The sequence below is a fragment of the Monodelphis domestica genome, chromosome 6 (genome assembly GCF_027887165.1).
Source record: "Monodelphis domestica isolate mMonDom1 chromosome 6, mMonDom1.pri, whole genome shotgun sequence".
Lineage (NCBI taxonomy): Eukaryota > Metazoa > Chordata > Mammalia > Didelphimorphia > Didelphidae > Monodelphis > Monodelphis domestica.
The window spans coordinates 109,987,008-110,005,649 of NC_077232.1; the positions used below are offsets into that span (position 1 = coordinate 109,987,008).

The 18,642-nt window shown below is 35.5% G+C and overlaps 1 long non-coding RNA gene across 1 annotated transcript in view; it reads right to left on the reverse strand.

Moving 5' to 3' along the window:
* Positions 1-18,642, reverse strand: part of LOC103104703 (uncharacterized) — a 28,193-nt gene that overhangs the window by 5,229 nt on the left and 4,322 nt on the right. The window contains exon 2 of the long non-coding RNA XR_469092.3: positions 4,878-5,036. This is a non-coding gene — a long non-coding RNA (uncharacterized LOC103104703). The remainder of the gene's footprint in view (positions 1-4,877; positions 5,037-18,642) is intronic.

Below are 18,642 nucleotides of genomic sequence, written 5' to 3' on the forward strand. Positions count from 1 at the left end.
CTTTCCCTTTTTTAATTAGACTGACTAGTACTTGGTCTATTTTATTTGTTTTTTCAAAGTACCAGCTTCTAGTCTTATTTATTAAATCAATAGTTCCTTGACTTTCAATTTTATTAATTTCTCCTTTGATTTATAGGATCTCTAATTTAGTCTTCATCTGAGGGTTTTTAATTTGTTCACTTTCAAGTTTTTTAATTTGTATGCCCAATTCATTGACCTCTCCTCTACCCTTCTTATTTTGTTTATATATGAACTCAAGGATATAAATTTCCCCCTTAGTACTGCTTTGGCTGCATCCCATTTTTTAAGGATATCTCACCATTGTCCTTTTCTTCAATGAAGTTATTAATTGTGTCTATGATTTGTTCTTTAACTAGCCGGTTTTGGAGAATCATATTGTTTAATTTCCAATTAATTTTTTATTTATGTCTCCATGTAACCTTACTAATTATTATTTTTATTGCATTGTGGTCTGAGAAGGTTGCATTTATTATTTCTGCCCTTTTGCACTTGTTTGCAATGATTTTGTGCCCTAATACATTATCAATTTTTGTGAATGTACCATGTGCTGCTGAAAAGAAGGTGTATTCCTTTTTGTCCCTATTTATTTTTCTCCATATGTCTACTAACTCTAATTTTTCTAAGATTTCATTTGCTTCTCTCACCTCTTTCTTATTTATTTTTTGATTTTATGTAGCTCGGATAGAGGAAGGTTCAGATCTCCCACTAGTAGTTTTTCTATCCATTTCATCCTTGAGCTCCTCTCCTTTTTCCTTTAGAAATTTGGATGCTATGCCATTTGGTGCATACATATTGAGTACAGATATTTCCTCATTGTCTATACTGACTTTTATCAGGATTTAATTACCTTCCCTATCTCTTTTAACTAGATTTATTTTTACTTTGGTTTTGTCAGATATCATGATTGCAACTCCTGCCTTCTTTTTATCATTTGATGTCCAATAGATTTGGCTCCATCCTCTTACTTTAACCCTATGCATATCTACCTTCCTCATGTGTGTTTCTTGCAGACAGCATATGGTAGGTTTTTGGATTCTAATCCATTCTGCTATTTGCTTGCATTTTATGGGTGAGTTCATTCCATTCACATTCAGAGTTATGATTACTAGCTGTGTATTTCCTAGCATTTTGATTTCTACTTCTGGTCCTGCCTTTTCTTCTTTCACTATTTCCTTCTATACCAATGTTTGTTTATAGTCAGTTCACCTAATTCCCCCCCCCCTTATTTTACTTCCTTTTCTACCCCCCCTCCCTTCTTGTTCCCTCCCTTATTTTCCCCTGTAGTCTTTTAAAAATCCCCCACCCTCTCCCTCCCTTGTACTGATTCCCTCCCCTACATTCTGTTTTTTACCCTTTTACTCCCCTATAGGGCACAAATCTATTCTCTTCCCCAATGGATTGGGTTGTTCTTCCCTCTTTGGGTCAGTTACAAAGCACTTAAGAGTTTTGTATTTCCTATCTCCAACCTCTTTACATTTCCAGTGTATCGATGTTCTTCCTCCTCCCACCATGAGCTTCTTTGTGACATATAATTTTACCCCCATTTGTTTCTTTTCCCATTTCTTTTAGACATAACCTCTTTTTTTAGCTCTGGTTATATATATATATGCATATATATATATAATATATATAATATACACACATACATGTATATGTATTTATGTATGCATATATCTATATACCTATTTATGTCTTGTCCTTTCATCCTATACAGTTTGTCACTGTTCCCTCTAAGTGTAATTTTTCTAGCTGCTCAACTGATAGCAACAGTTTTTAAGAGTTACCAATGACCTCTTTTCTTATAGGTATACATATCATTTTAACTTATGGAGTCTCTTAAAAATTTTTATTGTTGTTTTGTTTTGTTTCTCTTTTTTCCCTCTTTTTTAATTACCTTTTGAAGATTCTCTTGAGTTCTGTGCCGACATCAAATTTTCTGTTCAGGTCTGGTCTTTTATTTATGATTTCTTGGAATTCTTCTATTGTGTTGAATAACCATACTTTCCCCTGAAAGAATATAGTCAGTTTTGATGGGTATTTTATTCTTGGTTGTAGACCTAGTTCCCTTGCTTTCTGGAATATCATCTTCTATGCCTTTCGTTCCTTCAGTGTGGATGCAGCCAGATCCTGTGTTAACCTCACAGTGTTTCCATGGTATCTGAATGTCTTCTTCTTGGCAGCTTGTGATATCTTTTCTTTGGTCTGATAGTTTTTGAATTTGGCTGTAATATTTCTGGGTGTTGTCAGTTGAGGAATAAATACAGGAGGTGATCTGTGAATTCTTTCAATCTCCACTTTCCCCTCTTGTTCTAGGATATCAGGACACTTTTCCTGGATAATTTCCTCTAGTATTATGTCCAGGCTTTTTCTTTTGTCATCGTCTTCTGGTAGTCCAATTATTCTTAAATTGTCCCTTCTCGATTGATTTTCTAAATCGTCTCTTTTGTGAATGAGATGCTTCAGATTTCCCTCAATTTTTTCCTTCTTTTTGTTTTGTTTTATAGTGTCCTGCTGCCTTGTGAGGTCACTTAAATCCAGTTGGTGTATTCTGGTTCTTAAAGATTGGATTTCCTCCTGGCTTTTTGGTCATCCTTTTCCTTCTGGTCTGAATTTCTTTGAAGATCATCTTTCATCCTCTTTACCTCATCTTTCATCTCCTTTGCCTCATCTTTCATCTCCTTTGCCTCATTTTCCAGCTGGTTGGTTTTTGGATTTCAAGACATTATTTTCTTGTTTTAGTTCAAGTGCTTCTGTTTCCAGATGACTTATCTTAATTTTTAAGTTCTTTTCCCAATTGTCTTCAGCCTCTCTTAGTTGTGTTTTTTAGTTCTTCCACTGCCTTTATCCAATTCGCTGGGATTTCTGATTTATCGTTTGCTGATCTCTCCCCCTCTGTTCCATTTGTTGAGTAGAAGCTGTCTATTGTAGTTTCTTTCTTCTTTTTCTGTTGTTTGCTCAATTTCACCCCTTCTTTCCTCCCCGTATTTGTCTGTGCTCTTGCTCCTCTCATTTTTTTTTGTTTTTTGGGGAGCTTCTATCAGTCTTCCCTCTTGGAGCTTTAACAGAGGATCTCTCAGTGTAGTTTCTGGGGGGGGGTTGTTTGGGGTTTGAGTTTCCCTGTCCTCTGGAGGCTTTTGATTGTATTAAAGTCCAGCAGTCAATGAAGATTTGTGTGGAGCCTGGGCTTCCCTGAGTTCTGGAGACTTTTGATGGGATTAAGTTCAGCTTAGTTGGGCTGGGTGTGCTCTGAGTCCTAAACTTCCTGGAAGGCTGGAGCAAATATGGAGGATCTCCAAAGCTCCTGCCAGGCTGCCAGGTCTATGCTCCCTCTCTAGCTCCTTCCCCCCATCTGTGTTGGATGCTCTGAACTTGGCACAGTCTTGCTCTCAAGATTTGCCCTTCAGACCAGCACCTTTGCCTGCCCAGATGTTCCCGTTGCTGCTGGAATCTCAGCACTTTGGGTGGGACGACAGATGGGTCCTGGGACCTTCCTTCTGTCTTCCCTTTAAACCCAAGTGTTCTCGGATTCCGGCTTTTCAGAGGGCTTACCTTTTGAATTAAGTCCAGTAGGAGGGTTCCTTGGCTCTGTCTTGTTAAGTTTGTTTTTCAGTCCACTGGGAGCATTCAGTTTGTGATCGGTTAGGGTTTTCAGAGGTCTGAACTTCTGCTCTTTCTAGGTCACCATCTTGACTCCCATTGTACACTTTTTAAACAAGTCAAAAAGCCATTTTGTGAACTGTTTAATTGAAGGGACTAAGAATTGGTGGATGTCCTTGCGTTTACATATATAGACTTTTATAGCTTTGCAGAAAATGTGGTGAGTTGTACATGGTCATTACATTTTGTAGAAAGAAAAAAATTACCTTTTCTTTCACATTATGCCATCAAAGTAGGCACTTTTGAAAATAGAACTATTGACTTGCTTATGTCATTTTTTAAACCCTTACCTTCCATGTTGGAAACAATATTGTATATTGGTTCCAAGACAGAAGAGTGGTAAAGGCTAGGTAATGGGGGTTAAGTGACTTGCCCAAGGTCACACAGCCAGGAAGTGTCTGAGGCCAGATTTGAACCAAGGACCTTCCATCTCTAGGCCTGGTTCTCAATCCACTGAGCTACCCAACTGCCCTCTTATGTCATTTTTAAGAACTAGATTTTGACTTAGTCCATCAAGATTTTTTCTCCATGTTCAATCATATTTTAGGATATAATAAGCATTGACTGAAATTAAGTAACATTATATTGTACTATTGAGGATTAATCATTTAATGAAAAAAAATCCCTATCTTCCAGAGGGGATAAATAAAATTAGAGAAGTTACATGACTGTTGTCATAAAACATAAGACAGGATTTGAACCCAGTTGTTGGATCTAAGTCCATTATTGTATCCACTCCAGGTTTGAAGTTCTCTTTTGAATTTCTGTGCTTCATCAACTGAATTCATTTATTCAATACACATTTATTAAGTGCCCACTCTGCAAAGACAAAAGGAAAACACTGTCCTCAAGGGGCTTATAATATCTTATGGGTAAACAAGAAGTCACAAAAATAAATGATTATTTTAGGGGGCAGGCCCTATCACATGGGGAAGGAAAAGAATAGGTTTCATGAAAGAGGTGAGCTTAAAGGGATCTAGGGATACTAGAAGAAGAAGGTGCCCAGGCACTTAGAGGCACTTAGTAAATGTTCATTAATAGGATGATTGATTGATTCCTCCTTTTTATATACTAACATGGCATGACCTCATCTCTAGTTTTCCCTTCCTTTTATACCCTCAATTATTCAATCCAATCCCAAAATTCTTGGATTTAATTTTACTGATTTTAGGTCTTTTGTATTGACTGGATTAGTATACCTGTTTCATTCTGAGAATCTCATTCAAATTGCCTGTGGGTTTTCCCCAACTGTTGATGAGTATATCTTCCTCTTGGCAAGTTATTCTTAAAATTCCAACTTCCCTAAATGTTCTCTAGAGGAATGGGCTGGTCCAGTGTCTTTAGATACTTGTCTCTTCCTATGTGAAAGGACAAAAGAGAAAAACAGGTTGAATCATCAAAATTCCAGTAAAGAAGAAGTAGAAAAGATTGTACTCTAGATTTCCCCTTTCTCTAGATCCAGCAACCCCCCCTAATTAATAGCAATAACAATAATAAAATTTCTATATTCTTTTGAGGTTTTCAAAGCACTTTTTATACATTATCACACTTGAGTCTAACAATAATGCAGAAAGATCGATGCTATTATTATCCTCACTTTGTAGATGAGAAAACTGAGCCAGAAAGAGGTAATTTTCTCAGGGTCACATGATTAGTGAGTTTCTTTTGCAGGATTGGAAGTCAGGGTTTCTTGACTTCAAGTATAGCACACTAACCACTATACCATCTAGCCATCTGAATAATAAAATAATTAACTGCAGTGACTTCCTAGTAAATACAGACTCAAATCATATCCTCTGGCTCTCAAGTCATCACATTCTGGTGACTTTTTACTTTTTCAATATTCTTGCAATTTATACCCTACAGTTCAGTTTTACTGTTCCTCTCACCTCATCATCCATATCTTACCTCTGTGCCTTTTCATTGGCTATCTCCCATCCCTGAAATGTTCTTTCTCCTCATCTCTATCTCCTGGCTTCCCTGGCATCCTTCAACAGTAAACTCAAATCTAATTTCTACAAGAGACTTCTTTCACTTTCCCAGACTGTTAGTGCCTTCCACTGAGATTGTATCCATTTACACTGTATATATCTTTTAAAAAATCTTTACCTTCTGTCTTAGAATTGATAATAAGCATTGTTCCAAAGTAGAAGAGCAGTAAGGGCTTGGCAACTGAGGTTAAGTGACTTACCAAGTATCAAACAGCTAGGAAGCCTTTGAGGAAAGATTGGAACCTCAGACCTCTCATCTCCAGATGTGTGCCAATCCTTTGCACCACTTAATTGCTCCTTCACTGTACATATCTTGTATTCATCTAGTTGCTTGCAATGTTGTCTCTGCTATTATAGCCCCTGATGAGAAACATGAGCTTCTTGAGGCCAGAGACTATGTTTTGCCCCTTTGTACCATCAGCTCTTAGCATAGTACCTAGCACATAGTAAGTTCTTAATGAATGATAATAAAGGAGATTTATATAGCACTTTCTTTTTGCTATATGCACTGTGCTAAACACTTTTTCAGTTATTTCATTAGATTCTGATAGCCATCTGGAAAATAGGTGTTATTTTTATCCCTATTTTACAAATGAAGAAATTGAGGCAAAAAAAAGAGACTAAGTGACTTTTCCAGGGTCACATTGCTAGAAAGTGCCTCACATTTTCATCTTCCTGACTCTTGACCGAGTCCTCTGTGTGGCCAAACAGTTAACCACCTCCAATAAATGTTTATTGTTGTTGTTGATGATGATGATATGAAAAAGGCAGAGAGATTTGACTAGACTGTAAACCCAGTATGAGTCAGCAATGTGGCAGCCTACAAATGGGATGCCTTTGGGAATTTTGGGTTCTTTTTCCTTCACTGGAGGTCTATAAGCAAAGGCTGGATGATGCTTTCTGGATACTGCTCTTTCCCAGTTAAGATAAATAATGAATTCTCCTACAGTGGCTGTATCATTTGAAATTGAACTTCAGATTTCCATTGGGCTAGAACCAGCAACCATATTTTACATAAGTATAGCTTCAGATATAGTAGTTTGAATTTGAATATATGCAGTCATTTTACAGGATTCATCATTTGCTCCAATCATAACTTAGAGAGTTCTTTTATAGATGTGAGATGAGAGCAGGCAATTCTAACACTTCAGGAATTGAGCCCAAATTTAAAGTTAAAGGGGGGCAGCAGGGTAACTCAGTGGATTGAGAACCAGGCCTAGAGATCGAGGTGCTGGGTTCAATCTGGCCTCAGATTTTTCTAGGTGTGAGATCCTAAGCAAGTCACTTAACCCTCATTGCCTCACTCTTACCATTCTTCTGCCATATAACCAATACTAAGTAATGATTCTAAGATTAAAGATAAAAATAAAAAAAAGTTTTAATAAAAAAGTTTTAAGTTAAAAATGAATAAAATTCCAAAACAATTCACACAAATAAAGTCAGAACTAAACAACTGGAAAAAATTTAATTGCTCATATGTAGGGTGAACTAATATAATAAAATTTGCCATTCTACCTAAGTTAATTTAGTTATTTGATGCCATACCAGTCAAACTACTAAAAGTTGTTTCATAGGACTAGAAAAACGTCATCTAAAAAAAGTAAAAAATATCAAGGAAATTAAGGAAATAAAATACGTGGAAAAGTGGTCTAGCAGTATCAGGTCTCAAACTATGATAAAACAGTAATCATCAAAACAATGCACTACTGGTTAAGAAATAGTGTGGTGGATCAATGGAATAATTTAGGTACATGATATATAGGGGTAAATGATCTCAGCAATCTAGAATTTGATAAACCTAAAGAACCCAGCTTTTGGGATAAGAACTCACTCTCTGGCAAAAAAAATGTTGGAAACACTAGAAAGCATTATAGGAGAAATTAGGTATAGACTGGTATCTCACACACTATTATAACAAGATATGGTCAAAATGTGTATATGATTTAGACCCAACAGGTGATACCATAAGTAAATTAGAGGAGCATGGAATAATTTACCTGTCAGATCTAGGGAGAAGGGAAGAATTTATAAGAAAAAGAGAATTAGAGAACATTACAAGATATAAAATGAATAGTTTTGTCTATGTTAAATTAAAAAGGATTTCTAAAAACAATTAAATGTAACCAAGATATGGGAAACAAAAAACTGGGGGGAAATCTTTCTGATAAAGGTCTAATTTTTAAAATATATATATATATATATATATATATAGAGAGAGAGAGAGAGAGAGAGAGAGAGAACTAAGTCAAATTCAGAAGAATATAAGGCAATCTCCATTTGACAAATGGTCAAAGGATATGAACAAGGAATTTTCAGAAGAAAATTCAAAGCTATTAATAATCATATAAAAATGTTCTAAATCACTCTTGTTTGTAGAAATTCAAATTAAAACAATTCCAGGGTATCACCTCACATATATCAGTTTGGCAAATATGACAATAAAGCAATAGATGTTTGAATGGATATTGCCAAATTGGTAAACAACAGAAAAGGAAAAAAATTACAATTGACAGTTTTCTATCCAGGTAATGAACAAAGAGTAAATGGAACAGATAAGGATCAAGGAATACCAAGCAAAAATGCTGAAACTCCAATGAATTGGACACAGGCTTTGGAAAAACTCAAAACAAAATTTAAAAAAAAATAAGAGAGGCTGAAGACAATTGGGAAAAGAACTTAAAAGCAAAAGAAGTCATCTGAAAACAGAGGCACTTGAAAACCAGAACTGACTAGCTTGTAAACAAGACAAAGAAAGTGAGAGGAGACCTACAAAGAAAAACAGACCAGAAGGAGAAGGATGACCAAAAATCCAGGGATGAAATTCAGTCTTTAAAAAGTAGAATCCAACAACTAGAAGCAAATGATTTCATAAGGCAGTAAGAGTCCATAAAACAAAATCAAAAGAATGGAAAAATTGATGAAAATATGAAACACTTCATTGATAAAACTACAGACCAGGAAAATAGATCAAAAAGAGACATTTTAAGAATTATTGGACTACTGGAAAATCATGACAAAAGAAAAAGCTTGGACATCATTCTACAGGAAATTATCCAAGAAAACTGTACCAACATTCTAGAACAAGAGGGAAAAGTGGAAATTGAAAGAATCTACAGATCTCCTGTATTTAATTCCCAATTGAAAACACCCAGGAATGATATAGCCAAATTCTATAACTACCAGACCAAAGAAAAGACTCTACAAGATCCTAAGAAAAAATAATTCAGATACCATGCAAGCACACTTTGGATAACACAGGATTTGACTGCATCTACACTGAAGGATCATAAGATGTGAATTTGATATTGGGGAAAGCAAGGGACCTGTGTCCACAACCAAGAATCAACTACCCAGAAAAATTGACTATATTCTTGCAGGAGATATTATGTTCATTTAATTAAAAAAAAAAGACTCACAGGCATTCCTAAAGAAAAGACCTGACTTAAACAGAAAATTTGATTACCAAACACAGAACTCAAGAGAATCACCAAAAGGTAATTAAAAAAAAACCCAACAACCCTCCCCCAGAGACTACCCCAAGAGACCTCCTGTTAAAGCTCCAAAAGGGGAAACTGATAGAAGCACCCCCAAAACAAAAAAAAATGAGAGGAACAAGAGTACAGACAAATATGGGGAGTAAAGAAGGGGTGAAATTGAGCAAACAACAGAAAAAGAAGAAAGAAACTACAATAGACAGCTACTACTCAACAAATGGAACAGAGGGGGAGAGATCAGCAAACAATAAATCAGAAATCCCAGCGAATTGGATAAAGGCAGTGGAAGAACTAAAAAACACAACTAAGAGAGGCTGAAGACAATTGGGAAAAGAACTTAAAAATTAAGATAAGTCATCTGGAAACAGAAGCACTTGAACTAAAACAAGAAAATAATGTCTTGAAATCCAAAAACCAACCAGCTGGAAAATGAGGCAAAGGAGATGAAAGATGAGGCAAAGGAGATGAAAGATGAGGTAAAGAGGATGAAAGATGATCTTCAAAGAAATTCAGACCAGAAGGAAAAGGATGACCAAAAGACCAGAGATGAAATCCAATCTTTAAGAACCAGAATAAAACAACTAGAATCAAGTGACCTCACAAGGCAGCAGGACACTATAAAACAAAACAAAAAGAAGGAAAAATTTGAGGAAAATGTGAAGCATCTCATTCACAAAAGAGACAATTTAGAAAATCATTCAAGAAGAGACAATTTAAGAATAATTGGACTACCAGAAGACGATGACAAAAGAAAAAGCCTGGACATAATACTAGAGGAAATTATCCAGGAAAAGTGTCCTGATATCCTAGAACAAGAGGGGAAAGTGGAGATTGAAAGAATTCACAGATCACCTCCTGTATTTAATCCTCAACTGACAACACCCAGAAATACTACAGCCAAATTCAAAAACTATCAGACCAAAGAAAAGATATTACAAGTTGCCAAGAAGAAGACATTCAGATACCATGGAAACACTGTGAGGTTAACGCAGGATCTGGCTGGATCCACACTGGAGGACTGAAAGGCTTGGAATGCGATATTCTGGAAAGCAAGGGAACTAGGTCTACAACCAAGAATAAAATACCCATCAAAACTGACTATATTCTTTCAGGGGAAAGTATGGTCATTTAACACAACAGAAGACTTCCAAGCATTCATAAATAAAAGAAAAGACCTGAACAGAAAATTTGATGTCCAACGACAGAACTCAAGAGAATCATCAAAAGGTAATTAAAAAAGAGGGGGAAAAAACAACAACAAAAAAAATTAAGAGACTCCATAAGTTAAAATGATATGTATACCTATAAGAAAAGAGGTCATTGGTAACTCTTAAAAACTGTTGCTATCAGTTGAGCAGCTAGAAGAATTACACTCAAAGGGAAGAGTGACAATCTGTATAGAATAAAAGGACAAGACATAAATAGGTATATAGATATATGCATGCATAAATACATATGCATGTGTATGTGTGTATATATATATATATATACATATGACTAGAGCTAAAAAAAGAGGTTATGACTAAAAGAAATGGGAAAAGAAACAAATGGGGGTAAATTTATATGTCACAAAGAAGCTCATGGCGGTAGGGGGGGGAGAACATCGATACACTGGAAAAGTAAAGAGGTTGGAGATAGGAAATACTCAACTCTTACGTGCTTTGAAACTGACCCAAAGAGGGAAGAACAATCCAATCCATTGGGGAAGAGAATAGATTTGTGCCCTATAGGGGAGTAGAAGGGTAAAAAACAGACTGGTGGGGAGGGAAGCAGTACAAGGTAGGGAGAGGGTGGGGGGGGTTAAAAAGACTAAGGGGAAAATAAGGGAGGGGGTAGAAAAGGAAGTAAAATAAGGGGGGGGGGGGAATTAGGGGAACTGACTATAAACAAACATTGGTATAGAAGGAAATAGTGAAAGAAGAAAAGGCAGGACTAGGAGTAGAAATCAAAATGCTGGGAAATAAACAGCTAGTAATCATAACTCTGAATGTGAATGGAATGAACTCACCCATAAAATGCAAGCAAATAGCAGAATGGATTAGAATCCAAAACCCTACCATATGCTGTCTGCAAGAAACACACATGAGGAATGTAGATATGCATAGGGTGAAAGTAAGAGGATGGAGCCAAATCTATTGGGCATCAAATGATAAAAAGAAGGCAGGAGTAGCAATCATGATATCTGACAAAACCAAAGTAAAAATAAATCTAGTTAAAAGAAATAGGGAAGGTAATTAAATCCTGATAAAAGTCAGTATAGACAATGAGGAAATATCTGTACTCAATATGTATGCACCAAATGGCATAGCATCCAAATTTCTAAAGGAAAAACGAGAGGAGCTCAAGGATGAAATAGATAGAAAAACTACTAGTGGGAGATCTGAACCTTCCTCTATCCGAGCTACATAAAAGCAAAAAATAAATAAGAAAGAGGTGAGAGAAGCAAATGAAATCTTAGAAAAATTAGAGTTAGTAGACATATGGAGAAAAATAAATAGGGACAAAAAGGAATACATCTTCTTTTCAGCAGCACATGGTACATTCACAAAAATTGATAATGTATTAGGTCACAAAATCATTGCAAACAAGTGCAAAAGGGCAGAAATAATAAATGCAACCTTCTCAGACCACAATGCAATAAAAATAATAATTAGTAAGGTTACATGGAGACATAAATAAAAAATTAATTGGAAATTAAACAATACGATTCTCCAAAACTGGCTAGTTAAAGAACAAATCATAGAAACAATTAATAACTTCATTGAAGAAAAGGACAATGGTGAGATATCCTTTCAAAACCTACGGGATGCAGCCAAAGGAGAACTCAGGAGGAAATTTATATCCTTGAGTTCATATATAAACAAATTAAGAAGGGTAGAGGAGAGGTCAATAAATTGGGCATACAAATTAAAAAACTTGAAAGTGAACAAATTAAAAACCCTCAGATGAAGACTAAATTAGAGATCCTATAAATCAAAGGAGAAATTAATAAAATTGAAAGTCAAAGAACTATTGATTTAATAAATAAGACTAGAAGCTGGTACTTTGAAAAAACAAATAAAATAGACCAAGTACTAGTGAGATCTAATTAAAAAAGGGAAAGAAAAAAACCAAATTGACAGTATCTAAGATGAAAAGGGAGACCTCATCTCTAATGAGGAGGAAATCAAGGCAAGCATTAAAAACTACTATGCCCAATTATATGGCAAAAAATATGGCAATCTAAGTGATATGGATGAATACTTACAAAAATATAAATTGCCTAGACTAAAAGAGGAAGAAATAAATTACCTAAACAACCCCATATCAGAAAAAGAATTTGAACAAGCCATCAAAGAACTCCCTAAGAAAAAATCACCAGGTCCAGACAGATTCACAAATGAATTCTATCAAACATTCAAAGACAAACTAATCCCAATATTATACAAACTATTTGACAGAATAAGCCAAGAAGGGGTTCTACTAAATTCTTTTTACAACACAAACATGGTACTGATCCCAAAGCCAGGCAGGTTAAAAACAGAGAAAGAAAACTACAGGCCAATCTCCCTAATGAATATAGATGCAGAAATCTTAAATAGGATACTAGCAAAAAGACTCCAGCAAGTCATCACAAGGGTTATCCACTACAATCAGGTAGGATTCATTCCAGGAGTGTGAGGATGGTTCAATATTAAGAAAACCATCCACATAATTGACCATATAAACAAGCAAAACAACAAAAATCATATGATTATCTCAATAGATGCAGAAAAAGCCTTTGACAAAATACAACACCCATTCCTATTGAAAACACTAGAAAGTATAGGAATAGAAGGGCCTTTCCTAAAAATAATAAACAGTATGTACCTAAATCATCTGCAATGGGGAAAAACTCAAAGCCATCCCAATAAGACCAGGAGTGAAACAAGGATGCCCATTATCACCTTTATTATTTAATATTGTACTAGAAACACTAGCAGTAGCAATTAGAGAAGAAAAAGAAATTGAAGGTATTAAAATTGGCAACGAGGAGCCCACGCTGTCACTCTTTGTGAATGATAGATGTTTTACTTAAAGAATCCTAGGGAATCAACCAAAAAACTAATTGAAATAATCAACAACTTTAGCAAAGTTGCAGGATACAAAATAAACCCGCATAAGTCATCAGCATTTCTATATATCTCCAACCCAGTTCAGCAGCAAGAATTGGGAAGAGAAATTCCATTTAAAGTCACCCAAGACAATATAAAATACTTAGGAATCTATCTTCTGAGACAAACACAGGAACTATATAAACACAACTATAAAACACTCTCCACACAATTAAAACTAGATCTAAACAATTGGAAAAAACATTAATTGCTCATGGTTGGGATGAACTAACATAATAAAAATGACCATCCTACCCAAACTTATATATCTATTTAGTGTCATACCCATTGAACTACCAAAAAACTATTTTACTGAATTAGAGAAAACCATAACAAAGTTCATTTGGAAGAATAAAGGATCAAGGATATCCAGGGAAATAATGAAAAAAAAATACAAAAGAAGGTGGTCTTGCAGTCTCAGATCTCAGACTATATTACAAAGCAGTGGTCATCAAAACAATTTGGTACTGGCTAAGAGACAGAAAGGAGGATCAGTGGAATAGACTTGGAGTAAATTACCTCAGTAAGACAGTCTTTGACAAACCCAAAGACCCCAGCTTTTGGGACAAAACTACACTATGACAAAGAACTGCCCGGGAAATTGGAAACCAGTATGGGAGAGATTAGGCCTAGATCAACATCTCACACCCTACACCAAGCTAAATTCATAATGGGTAAGTGACCTAAATAAAAAGAAGGAAACACTAAGTAAATTAGGTGAACATAAAATAGTATACCTGTCAGATCTATGGGAAAGGAAAGAATTTAAGACCAAGTAAGAGACAGAAAATATTACAAAATATAAAATGAATATTTTTGATTACATTAAATTATAAAGGTTTTGTACACACCAACCCAATGCAATCAGAATTAGAAGGGAAGCAACAAATTGTGAAAAAAAAATTTATAAGAAACACCTGATACAAAGATTTAATATCTCAAACCTATAAGGAGCTTAATCAATTACACAAATATCAAGCATTCCCTAATTGATAAATGGGCAAGGGACAAGAATAGGTAGCTTGCTTCCTGGTGCAATCTCTAAAAAATTTCCCCCCTATTATAAGAACCTAAACTAGGAGAGCTAAAACATTAGGAAAATTATAGATCATTTTACCTAATTGGTGCAAATATTTTATTTTATCATAAATCAAAAACACATTTGTTTTCTTGAAACCAAACTGGTGCCACTTACTTTTTTGTCTCTGAGTCAACTCTTTTTAAAATTCTAAAGTGTCTTATGCAAAAGAAACTAAGATATTTCTTTTATTCTTTAGCCATTTATATGAGATGACAGATAGCTTAAGGAAGACCTGTTTTTGATGACTCTGTGTCAGAAAGTTGATGCAAATATTTTAAATAAAATACTAGCAAGTAGATTATAGCATTACATCACAAGAATCAAACAAATGGTTCAATATAAAAAAAACTATCAGAAAAATAGACCATATAGATAATAAAACCAATACAAACCATATGATTATTTCAATAGATGAAGAAAAAGCATTTGTAAAAGTGCAACACACATTTCCTTATTAAAACATTAGAAATTATTAGAATAAATGGAACCTCCTTTAAACTGATAAATGATATCTATCTAAAACTAGCAGCAAGGATCATCTGTCGTAATGATAAACTGAAACTCTTTCCTATTAAAGCAATTCCTAAAGAAAGAAACCGTAAAATGTAACTTTTAACACACTAAATAAACTAATATATTCAGTGATAAAAAGAAGCAACTCAAGAATCATAGAACCATTCAGGATCATACAAGATTAAGTATCTACCACCTTAAAGGATCAGAGAAGTTGGAATAAGATATTCTGGAGTGCAATATATGCTAGTATTATAGATAGATAGATAGATAGGTAGATAGATAGGTAGATAGATAGATAGATAGATAGATAGATAGATAGATAGATAGATAGATAGATAGATAGATATGTATCTCTTACTCAGTAAAACTGGGTATAATCCTGCCAGGGGGAAAATTGACATTTAATGAAATAGAAAATATTCAAGCATTCTTGATAAAAAAAAAAAGACCAAATCTGAACACAACTATATGGCTCAATAGATAGGGACCCAGACCTAGAGACTGGACATTTTGAGTTAAAATCTGATTCAGACACTCACTAGTTATGTGACCATGGGAAAGTTACTTAGCCCTGAATTGTCTTGCCATTACCTCTTTTCTGACATACAACCAATACCCAATATTAATTCAAAACCAGAGTGTAAGGTTTGTTGTTTTTGTTGTTGCTGCTGTTTGTTTGTTTTGTTTTTAAAGAATAGAGGTGAATAGAAAATTTGACTCTCATATACAAAACTCAAGAGAATCATAAAAATGGAAAGAGGAAGGAAAACTCATAAGGGATTCAATAAGGTTAAACAATTTACGTTGTTAAATGGGAATACTTATAATTCTTGAGAAATTTAACATTTCTAGGGGCAGTTAAAAGGAGTGTATATAGATAGAGGATGTTGACCTGGATTCCATATTGACAAGGGCAAGGGTATTAGTTGACTAAGAAGGAAGTAGTTCTTAATTTTTCTGTGTGTCCTGGACCCCCTTCAGCAGTCTATGACTATAGATCTTTCCTCAGAATATTATTTTGAAATATTTACCATAGAATTCATAGGATTAGTGAAGGAAACATTGTATCGAATTACAAGGATGATATTTCTTCTCCTCTCTTTCTTGGCCTTTTTTCCTTTTTTTCCTTTTTTCTTCCTTCCTTCCTTCCTTCCTTCCTTCCTTCCTTCCTTCTCCTTCCTTCCCTTCTCCTTGCCTTCCTTCCTTCCTTCCTTCCTTCCTTCCTTCCTTCCTTCCTTCTTCTTCCTTCCTTCCGTCCTTCCTTCTTCCTTCCTTCCTTCCTTCCTTCATCCTTCCTTCCCTTCCTTCCTTGCCTTCTTCCTTCCTTCTTCTTCTTCTCTTCTTCTTCTTCTTCTTCTTCTTCTTCTTCCTTCCTTCCTTCCTTCCTTCCTTCTTCCTTCCTTCCTTCCTTTCCTTCCTTCCTTCCTTCCTTCCTTCCTTCCTTTCCTTTCCTTCCTTCCTTTCCTTCCTTCCTTCCTTCCTTCTTCCTTCCTTTCTTCTTCTTCTTTCCTTCCTTTCTTCCTTTCTTCTTTCTTTCTTTCTTTCTTTCTTCCCCTTTCTTTCTTTCTTTTCTTTCTTTCTTCTTCTTCTTTCTTTCTTTCTTTTCTTTCTTTCTTTCTTTCTTCTTTCTTTCTTCTTTCTTTCTTTCTTTCTTTCTTTCTTTCTTTCTTTCTTCTTCTTTCTCTTTCTTTCTTTCTTTCTTTCTTTCTTTCTTTCTTCTTCTTTCCTTCTTAAGTTCAAAGATGCAGAATAAAAACCCTTGGGGGAAAAATAGTGGAGCTGCAGGAAACTACTGTCTGTGAAGGAAGAAGAGAGTTTTTTGTTTGTTTTGTTTTTAAGTCGCTAAATTGATAACAGAATTCCAGAAAATATATGTTCCTTGAAAGCAAGGCCTATTTCACTTTCATCTTAATGTACCAAATGCCTAATAAAATGCCTTTCACATATCTGTGGCTTAGTAACTACTTGCTGAATTGAAATAAATTAAAGACAATGTATATAAAGCTCTGAGACAACTAATTTCTAACTTGCTAAATGTGAAGATATCCAAGGTATGGAAAGTCCTTTATTCATTCATTCATTCAACAAATATGAAATACCCACCACTGGCTGCACTTCTATGAGCTTTTCAAGTAACTGAGAGATTAGGAAGAAACTCTGGTTCCTTCATTAATTGGCACGATAGAACTTCAGAGTTGGAAAGGAACCTTAGAAGTCATTCAGATCCACCTTCTAGCCCATGCAAGAATCTCTTCTATAACATCTTTGAAAGGTGGTGGCTATCTAACCTTTACTTGAATATTTGTGTAACAAACAACTCAGCCATCTTATAGAGCAGGCCATGTCATTTTTACATAGTTAATTATTAGAAATTCTAATTAGAAAAATATTAGAAATTAATATTCATTCATCCTTGTATTGAAGGAGTCTGGCTCTCTGTAACTTAGATTCCCCCATTCTAGGTCTGCACTCTGGAAGAGGCCATTAAAAGTCTCCATTTTCTTCTAGTTGTTAATCCTTCAAACAGGTAGACAACAGCAAGATTGAGAAAAGGATACTGGGATTTTGCATTCAAATCCTGGATAGAATACTGGGCTTGAAGTTAGTAACACCTGAGTACAAATGTGGCCTCAGACACTCTGTATGACCTTGGACAACTCACTTAACCTTTGATTGCTGACAAAAGGATCCACTGGAAAAAGAAATAGCAAACCACTGCAGGGTCCTTACCAAGAAAACCCCATAGATTGCTGTGGTTCAAGGACCACAAAGAACCAGAAAGGACTGAATGACAGAATACCTATTTCATCTACCTCACTGGGTTGTTGGGAAAGTCAAATCAGATAATATAAGAAGGCTTTGAGGGAAATTCAGTTCCACACTTATGAAGCCCACCTACTGGTCAAGACACACAAGCTTTGCTAAGACAGATAATTCAGCCCCATCCTTATCTGGCCACATGGGCTTGTTTTCTATAACTTACTACAAGGCATGAAAGGCAGGGTGGCATAAAGGTCACTGAGTCAACCTTGGAGTCAGGAAGCCCTGGGTTCAAGTTCTGATTCAGACACATACCAGCTGTGATCCAGCTACAACTCTAAGACCCAAAGTTTCAGAGGAGGCACTGACCTGGATTGGTAGAAACAGCCCCACACTGGGAGTTCCCCGGATCAGACAAATTCCCATCCCTATGTCAATTATAAGGCACTATTTTTCAAGGAAAGTCATTCCAGAGTTACTTACAAATGGTCCTTTTTAAAACCTGTCATTTGATACTTAATGAGCACATAATAATAAAGACTCAAGAAAACAAGCCAATAAATATAATTAAGGCAGGCATGGGACTCTGAATGCCTGAAAGGGGGTATTTCATGGAAGGCAGAAGCTGCCACAGAGTCATGTAATTGATGGAGAGCTGTTAGTGATATTAGAGATTCTCTGGTCCAAATTCATCCTTTTATAGCTTAGGAAACTGCAGCTCAGAGGTGAAGTGACTTCTCTTGGCTTGGCAGCAAGGTGATATACAATGCATAGAGCATCAGACCTGGAGTCAGGGAAGACCTGGGTTCAAATTCCCTCAGACACATATCAGCTGTGTGGACCTGGGCAAGCCCCTTAGCCTCAGTTTCTTCAACTGTTAAATGGGGAGAATAATAGTACTCATTTCCCAGGGGTGTTGTTAGGTCCAAATGAGATAATGATTGTAAAGTGCTTAGTAAAAGCCCCGTAATATTAGCTATTATTATGGC